Source organism: Chelon labrosus, assembly GCF_963514085.1.
Source record: "Chelon labrosus genome assembly, contig: SCAFFOLD_63, whole genome shotgun sequence".
Classification (NCBI taxonomy): Eukaryota; Metazoa; Chordata; class Actinopteri; order Mugiliformes; family Mugilidae; genus Chelon; species Chelon labrosus.
Window position 1 is genome coordinate 114,108 of NW_028181595.1, and position 9,031 is coordinate 123,138.

General features: G+C 42.8%; 1 protein-coding gene across 1 annotated transcript in view; it reads left to right on the forward strand.

Annotated features, from left to right (window-relative positions):
- Positions 1 to 8,605, forward strand: part of LOC311509869 (uncharacterized protein) — a 40,337-nt gene extending 31,732 nt beyond the window's left edge. The window contains exon 2 of the mRNA XM_084575308.1: positions 8,362 to 8,605. The gene's annotated coding sequence lies outside the window, so the exon portion shown is untranslated. The remainder of the gene's footprint in view (positions 1 to 8,361) is intronic.
- Positions 8,606 to 9,031: the final 426 nt, after the last annotated feature.

Sequence of the window (9,031 nt, forward strand, 5' to 3'; positions counted from 1 at the left end):
CCCATCCAGTCAGAAGGAACCAGGCCTTAAATGACTATTTGAGTTGTGCTTTTTGTTATAGCTGCTGCTCATGGGAGTAAAGACATGCTAATTGCTAACATTAGTGGCTAATGCTTTACTACCAAGAGCAGCCAGCGTGCTAGCTGCTCATGGTAGTAAAGACATGCTAATTGCTAACATTTGTGGTTAACGCTTTACTGCCATGAGTAGCTAGCGTGCTAGCCGCTCGTGGTAGTAAAGACATGCTAATTGCTAACATTTGCGGCTAATGCTTGACTGCATGTAAAGACATGCTATTTGCTAACATTTGTGGCTAATGCTAGAATTAGTGGCTCATGTGTGTAAATATACATGTTAAAAATTACTATTAGAGGGTATTGTGAAGCTATACCACACGAAGCCAATGCTAAAATTAGTGGCTAGCGAATCATGCTAATTGCTAACATTTGTGGTTAATGCTTTACTGCCATGAGTAGCTAGCGTGCCAGCCGCTCGTGGTAGTAAAGACATGCTAATTGCTAACATTTGTGGTTAATGCTTTACTGCCATGAGTAGCTAGCGTGCGAGCCAGGCGAACCAGGCCTTAAATGACTATTTGAGTTGTGCTTTTTGTTATAGCTGCTGCTCATGGTAGTAAAGACATGCTACTTAGTAAAGACATGCTAATTGCTAACATTAGTGGCTAATGCTTTACTACCAAGAGCGGCCAGCGTGCTAGCTGCTCATGGTCGTAAAGACATGCTAATTGCTAACATTAGCAGCTAATGCTTGACTGCATCTAAAGACATGCTAATTGCTAACAATTGTGGCTAATGGTAGAATTAGTGGCTCATGTGTGTAAATATACATGTTAAAAATTACCATTTGAGGTGTGCTTTTTCAATACACAACCCCGGCAACAGCCCACTCGGCACTTCAAAAATTTCCGCGGGAATTTTCTAGTTTTTACTTATTATTCATTTTCCGCCCTTTTTCGCCGATTAATGCGGCCCGAACCGGCGAGAGGACCCCAACACATGATATATCAAAACGTGTGTTTTGATCCCGAATCCCGTGCTATTACTTTTATAAGGGATTCGTGAGTTTTTCGCGAATTTATTCGCGAAAAACCGCGATAAATTTCCCATTGAAATGAATGGAGAAGCCCGAAAAAATAAATAAATCAACAGACATTTTCAACAATGAACTGCTCTGGCATACTTTAACCGAGAGACTTCATTTGAACTTTAAAACGTAGGTACTCTTGCCTTCTCTTCAGAGATTCACTTCACTTATCGACAACTTTTACCGTTTTTAAACTATGAAGCCTCAGAGTTGTGTAGGTTTTTACTCAAATTTCAGGGTTTATAATGGGTGTGTATTGCGCGGAATGTTTGTGCTAGAGTGGATGACATCATCAGCTAGAGTGAGGAGGAGAGAAGAAAATTAGTCAAAAAACTGTACAGAAACTGCTCCCATGGCCACAAATTTCACACGACAGACATAATTTATACATAGAAACGTAGGAAAATTTGTCTTCTCACTCATATCCGTCTGCTAAAGCTGTAAGTCTTATAGTTTTGGCGTCAGACACAAAGATGCGCCAGCAACACCCATCCACAGCTCCATAGACTGCCATGTTAAAAAGGCAGGGAAATTTCTGGAGGAAAGCAGAAGTAACCTTTTTTGAATCGCTTTAAATAGGTCACATTTCTTCATTTTACCCACAAATTGCATATGTAGACGTTCAGGAAAGCCTCAAGATGCCCAAAGTTAAGTCGGTTCAATGATTGGAAATACGGTTTGGCCACAAGTCCTTCCTGTTCGAGGCGTTTTTTCAGCATTTTCTCTCTCTCTCCCCGTCTTCCAACTGACATTCTGACAGGAGCAGTTGACCCTGGTAGCCATGACAACCAGACCCCAACCAGCTTACACACGTTCACACACGCAGCTGCTGGAAAACATGATCTGCCAAAACATTAAAACCCCCTCAAACCATTACTGCAGTACTGTAGGGGGCCAGAACCTGACATTATGACCCCCCCACTCCAACCCCCCCCACCCCCCCTCCCACTATAGCATTACAGACACAGACTGCCAAAACATTATGACCACTTAAGCCATTACAGGACTATAGTAGGGAGCCAGAATCTGACACTATGACCCCCCTCCACTCCATTTAAGCATTACAGTAATAGACTGCCAAAACATTATGACCCCCTAAACCCATTACAGGACTATAGTAGGGAGCCAGAACCTGACACTATGACCCCCCCACTCCAACCCCCCCACCTCCCCTCCCACTATAGCATTACAGACACAGACTGACAAAACATTAGGGACTCTCAGACTGTTACAATGGGGAGACTAAACCGCGGAGTTAGCCTCGAGCTAACCGCGAGCTAGCCTCGAGCTAACGGCAAGCTAACCGGGATTTAACCGCGAGCTAACCGGGACTTAACCGCGAGCTAACCGGGATTTAACCGCAGACCCGCGGGAGTTTGCTGCGAGCTAACGTGGAGGCTAGTGGGGTTAGCAGGGCCGCCCCTGGCCAAACTGGGGCCCTAAGCAGAAATGTCTTTTGGGGCCCCCCCACCAGACACGCGCACACACACGCGCACACACACACACGTGTAAAGAAATGACGAGCACAAAATGCCATTTAGGTTGTAGTGCACCTCCTGACCCATGATCTGACCGCTGATTGATCGGATGCTGCTGCCAAGTGCCAATCATTGCGGCGAAGTGTGTCACATTACACCTTTTTTTTCTTCCTGCCTCGGGCTGACTCTTTATGGTACTCACGGTTGCCAGATTGGGCGGTTTTTCCACAAAATTGGGCTACTTGGTTTATGTCCGGCGGGGGAGTGTGACAGGTTTCCATAGGTGGCAACTTCGTGGTTTGGGCTGTTTTTATTGGATTGGGAGGACCAGCGGAGCGCTCGCGCTGGTCTCTCCGCCGCCGGAGCGCTGCGCGTCCTTTGCGCATTTTTAGAAAATGCGTCATCTTGTGCGACATGGGGCCCCCCATGGATCGCGGGGCCCCACGCGCTGCGCGTGTTCTGCGTATAGGGCGGGGCGGCTCTGGGGGTTAGCCACTAAAACTGTGTCAAACTGAAAAATATATTATTCCATCACATAAAGTACGAAACGTTTATGGCTTGTAACAACATTAATGATAGTATATATATATAATTGGAGTAATTTAATATAATATGATGTTTTTAATGAAATAAATAATGAGCTGTTGAACACTCATAAGAGTTATATTAAGTATGTTACATAACATTATTTGACATGTCTATTTGTCTGCATATAGTTTTCCTCCAGCTGATCCAGACAGACTGCAGTGACGTCCAACATGAGACAAAGAGCTGGACTAACAGGACAATTTGAAGGTCTTCACTTCATCGCTGATTCCTTGTTACAGCCTGGATGTGTTAAGTTTAATATTGATGTTTTTCTAACTGTAAGACTGTGCCGTAAACTGTTAAACTATTGCTCAGGTAGGAGTAATGAGTTTTATTGTTGAAATTATTATGATTAACGATCAATTGTTACGATTTGCTCGTTCTTTGTCTGGGGATCCTAGTGAGGATGCCCCTCTTAAAGGTGGGGGTGTGACGATCCCTCCCACTCTCTTCCTTATTTGATGCTGGCTTTCAGGTGGAGCTGGGAGGGCTCTGCTGCCTGTACCTGCCCTTCAGTTTGTAGAAGGGCATAAAGGACGACCCTTCTCAGTGTCTCGCTCTCTCAGCCAGGCCTACTGCATCCTCCTCATCCTGTTTGGTTTGTTGTACCCTGCATGACATCAAACTCACACCCATCCAGTCAGAAGGAACCAGGCCTTAAATGACTATTTGAGTTGTGCTTTTTGTTATAGCTGCTGCTCATGGGAGTAAAGACATGCTAATTGCTAACATTAGTGGCTAATGCTTTACTACCAAGAGCAGCCAGCGTGCTAGCTGCTCATGGTAGTAAAGACATGCTAATTGCTAACATTTGTGGTTAACGCTTTACTGCCATGAGTAGCTAGCGTGCTAGCCGCTCGTGGTAGTAAAGACATGCTAATTGCTAACATTTGCGGCTAATGCTTGACTGCATGTAAAGACATGCTATTTGCTAACATTTGTGGCTAATGCTAGAATTAGTGGCTCATGTGTGTAAATATACATGTTAAAAATTACTATTTGAGGGTATTGTGAAGCTATACCACACGAAGCCAATGCTAAAATTAGTGGCTAGCTCATCATGCTAATTGCTAACATTTGTGGTTAATGCTTTACTGCCATGAGTAGCTAGCGTGCCAGCCGCTCGTGGTAGTAAAGACATGCTAATTGCTAACATTTGTGGTTAATGCTTTACTGCCATGAGTAGCTAGCGTGCGAGCCGCTCGTGGTAGTAAAGACATGCTAATTGCTAACATTTATGGCTAATGCTAGAATTAGTGGCTCATGTGTGTAAATATACATGTTAAAAATTACTATTTGAGGGTATTGTGAAGCTATACCACACTAAGCCAATGCTAAAATTAGTGGCTAGCGCATCATGCTAATTGCTAACATTAGCAGCTTATGCTAGAATTAGTGGTTCATGTGTGTAAATATACATGTTAAAAATTACTATTTGAGGGTATTGTGAAGCTATACCACACTAAGCCAATGCTAAAATTAGTGGCTAGCGCATCATGCTAATTGCTAACATTAGCAGCTTATGCTAGAATTAGTGACTCATGTGTGTAAATATACATGTTAAAAATTACTATTTGAGGGTATTGTGAAGCTATACCACACTAAGCCAATGCTAAAATTAGTGGCTAGCTCATCATGCTAATTGCTAACGTTTGTGGTTAATGCTTTACTGCCATGAGTAGCTAGCGTGCTAACATTTGTGGCTAATGCTAGAATTAGTGGCTCATGTGTGTAAATATACATGTTAAAAAATACTATTTGAGGTGTGCTTTTTCAATACACAACCCCGGCAACAGCCCACTCGGCACTCTCAAAATTTCCTGCGGGAATTTTCTAGTTCATTTTCCGCCCTTTTTCGCCGATTAATGCGGCCCGAACCGGCGAGAGGACCCCAACACATGATATATCAAAACGTGTGTTTTGATCCCGAATCCCGTGCTATTACTTTTATAAGGGATTCGTGAGTTTTTCGCGAATTTATTCGCGAAAAACCGCGATAAATTTCCCATTGAAATGAATGGAGAAGCCCGAAAAAATAAATAAATCAACAGACATTTTCAACAATGAACTGCTCTGGCATACTTTAACCGAGAGACTTCATTTGAACTTTAAAACGTAGGTACTCTTGCCTTCTCTTCAGAGATTCACTTCACTTGTCGACAACTTTTACCGTTTTTAAACTATGAAGCCTCAGAGTTGTGTAGGTTTTTACTCAAATTTCAGGGTTTATAATGGGTGTGTATTGCGCGGAATGTTTGTGCTAGAGTGGATGACATCATCAGCTAGAGTGAGGAGGAGAGAAGAAAATTAGTCAAAAAACTGTACAGAAACTGCTCCCATGGCCACAAATTTCACACGACAGACATAATTTATACATAGAAACGTAGGAAAATTTGTCTTCTCACTCATATCCGTCTGCTAAAGCTGTAAGTCTTATAGTTTTGGCGTCAGACACAAAGATGCGCCAGCAACACCCACCCACAGCTCCATAGACTGCCATGTTAAAAAGGCAGGGAAATTTCTGGAGGAAAGCAGAAGTAACCTTTTTTGAATCGCTTTAAATAGGTCACATTTCTTCATTTTACCCACAAATTGCATATGTAGACGTTCAGGAAAGCCTCAAGATGCCCAAAGTTAAGTCGGTTCAATGATTGGAAATACGGTTTGGCCACAAGTCCTTCCTGTTCGAGGCGTTTTTTCAGCATTTTCTCTCTCTCTCCCCGTCTTCCAACTGACATTCTGACAGGAGCAGTTGACCCTGGTAGCCATGACAACCAGACCCCAACCAGCTTACACACGTTCACACACGCAGCTGCTGGAAAACATGATCTGCCAAAACATTAAAACCCCCTCAAACCATTACTGCAGTACTGTAGGGGGCCAGAACCTGACATTATGACCCCCCCACTCCAAACCCCCCCACCCCCCCTCCCACTATAGCATTACAGACACAGACTGCCAAAACATTATGACCACTTAAGCCATTACAGTACTATAGTTGGGCTGCAGAATCTGACACTATGACCCCCCTCCACTCCATTTAAGCATTACAGTAATAGACTGCCAAAACATTATGACCCCCTAAACCCATTACAGGACTATAGTAGGGAGCCAGAACCTGACACTATGACCCCCCCACTCCAACCCCCCCACCTCCCCTCCCACTATAGCATTACAGACACAGACTGACAAAACATTAGGGACTCTCAGACTGTTACAATGGGGAGACTAAACCGCGGAGTTAGCCTCGAGCTAACCGCGAGCTAGCCTCGAGCTAACGGCAAGCTAACCGGGATTTAACCGCGAGCTAACCGGGACTTAACCGCGAGCTAACCGGGATTTAACCGCAGACCCGCGGGAGTTTGCCGCGAGCTAACGTGGAGGCTAGTGGGGTTAGCCACTAAAACTGTGTCAAACTGAAAAATATATTATTCCATCACATAAAGTACGAAACGTTTATGGCTTGTAACAACATTAATGATAGTATATATATATAATTGGAGTAATTTAATATAATATGATGTTTTTAATGAAATAAATAATGAGCTGTTGAACACTCATAAGAGTTATATTCAGTATGTTACATAACATTATTTGACATGTCTATTTGTCTGCATATAGTTTTCCTCCAGCTGATCCAGACAGACTGCAGTGACGTCCAACATGAGACAAAGAGCTGGACTAACAGGACAATTTGAAGGTCTTCACTTCATCGCTGATTCCTTGTTACAGCCTGGATGTGTTAAGTTTAATATTGATGTTTTTCTAACTGTAAGACTGTGCCGTAAACTGTTAAACTATTGCTCAGGTAGGAGTAATGAGTTTTATTGTTGAAATTATTATGATTAACGATCAATTGTTACGATTTGCTCGTTCTTTGTCTGGGGATCCTAGTGAGGATGCCCCTCTTAAAGGTGGGGGTGTGACGATCCCTCCCACTCTCTTCCTTATTTGATGCTGGCTTTCAGGTGGAGCTGGGAGGGCTCTGCTGCCTGTACCTGCCCTTCAGTTTGTAGAAGGGCATAAAGGACGACCCTTCTCAGTGTCTCGCTCTCTCAGCCAGGCCTACTGCATCCTCCTCATCCTGTTTGGTTTGTTGTACCCTGCATGACATCAAACTCACACCCATCCAGTCAGAAGGAACCAGGCCTTAAATGACTATTTGAGTTGTGCTTTTTGTTATAGCTGCTGCTCATGGGAGTAAAGACATGCTAATTGCTAACATTAGTGGCTAATGCTTTACTACCAAGAGCAGCCAGCGTGCTAGCTGCTCATGGTAGTAAAGACATGCTAATTGCTAACATTTGTGGTTAACGCTTTACTGCCATGAGTAGCTAGCGTGCTAGCCGCTCGTGGTAGTAAAGACATGCTAATTGCTAACATTTGCGGCTAATGCTTGACTGCATGTAAAGACATGCTATTTGCTAACATTTGTGGCTAATGCTAGAATTAGTGGCTCATGTGTGTAAATATACATGTTAAAAATTACTATTTGAGGGTATTGTGAAGCTATACCACACGAAGCCAATGCTAAAATTAGTGGCTAGCGAATCATGCTAATTGCTAACATTTGTGGTTAATGCTTTACTGCCATGAGTAGCTAGCGTGCCAGCCGCTCGTGGTAGTAAAGACATGCTAATTGCTAACATTTGTGGTTAATGCTTTACTGCCATGAGTAGCTAGCGTGCGAGCCGCTCGTGGTAGTAAAGACATGCTAATTGCTAACATTTATGGCTAATGCTAGAATTAGTGGCTCATGTGTGTAAATATACATGTTAAAAATTACTATTTGAGGGTATTGTGAAGCTATACCACACTAAGCCAATGCTAAAATTAGTGGCTAGCGCATCATGCTAATTGCTAACATTAGCAGCTTATGCTAGAATTAGTGACTCATGTGTGTAAATATACATGTTAAAAATTACTATTTGAGGGTATTGTGAAGCTATACCACACTAAGCCAATGCTAAAATTAGTGGCTAGCTCATCATGCTAATTGCTAACGTTTGTGGTTAATGCTTTACTGCCATGAGTAGCTAGCGTGCTAACATTTGTGGCTAATGCTAGAATTAGTGGCTCATGTGTGTAAATATACATGTTAAAAAATACTATTTGAGGTGTGCTTTTTCAATACAGAACCCCGGCAACAGCCCACTCGGCACTCTCAAAATTTCCTGCGGGAATTTTCTAGTTATTATTATTAGTGATGCAGTGCTACGCAATGCAAACTATTGACCCCCTCATAGCAAAGCTATGGGGGCCAATAGTTTGCAGTGCGAAGCACTGCAAACTATTGTTCTTCACTACGTTTTTTCTTTTTATTATTATTATTATTAAACTTTTTCCTACGCATTTTCGAAACTTTTCAACTCAAATACCGTTCGTCGCACACAGGTCAAAATACATCAAAACGTGCGTCTCGATCGGACTCGGTGTGCTTCTATACAGTTCTTTCAAACACGATTTTTTCGCGACGTAGTCGCGAAAAAACTGCGACAAATTTCCCAATTGAAATGAATGGAGAAGCCCGAAAAAAAAAAAAATTCAACAGACATTTTCAACAATGAACTGCTGTGGCATACTTTATCCGAGAGACTTCATTTAAACTTTAAAACGTAGGTACTCTTGCCTTCTCTTCAGAGATTCACTTCACTTGTCGACAACTTTTACCGTTTTTAAACTATGAAGCCTCAGAGTTGTGTAGGTTTTTACTCAAATTTCAGGGTTTATAATGGGTGTGTATTGCGCGGAATGTTTGTGCTAGAGTGGATGACATCATCAGCTAGAGTGAGGAGGGGAGAAGAAAGTTAGTCAAAAAACTGCACAGAAACTGCTCCCGTGGCCACAAATTTCACACGACA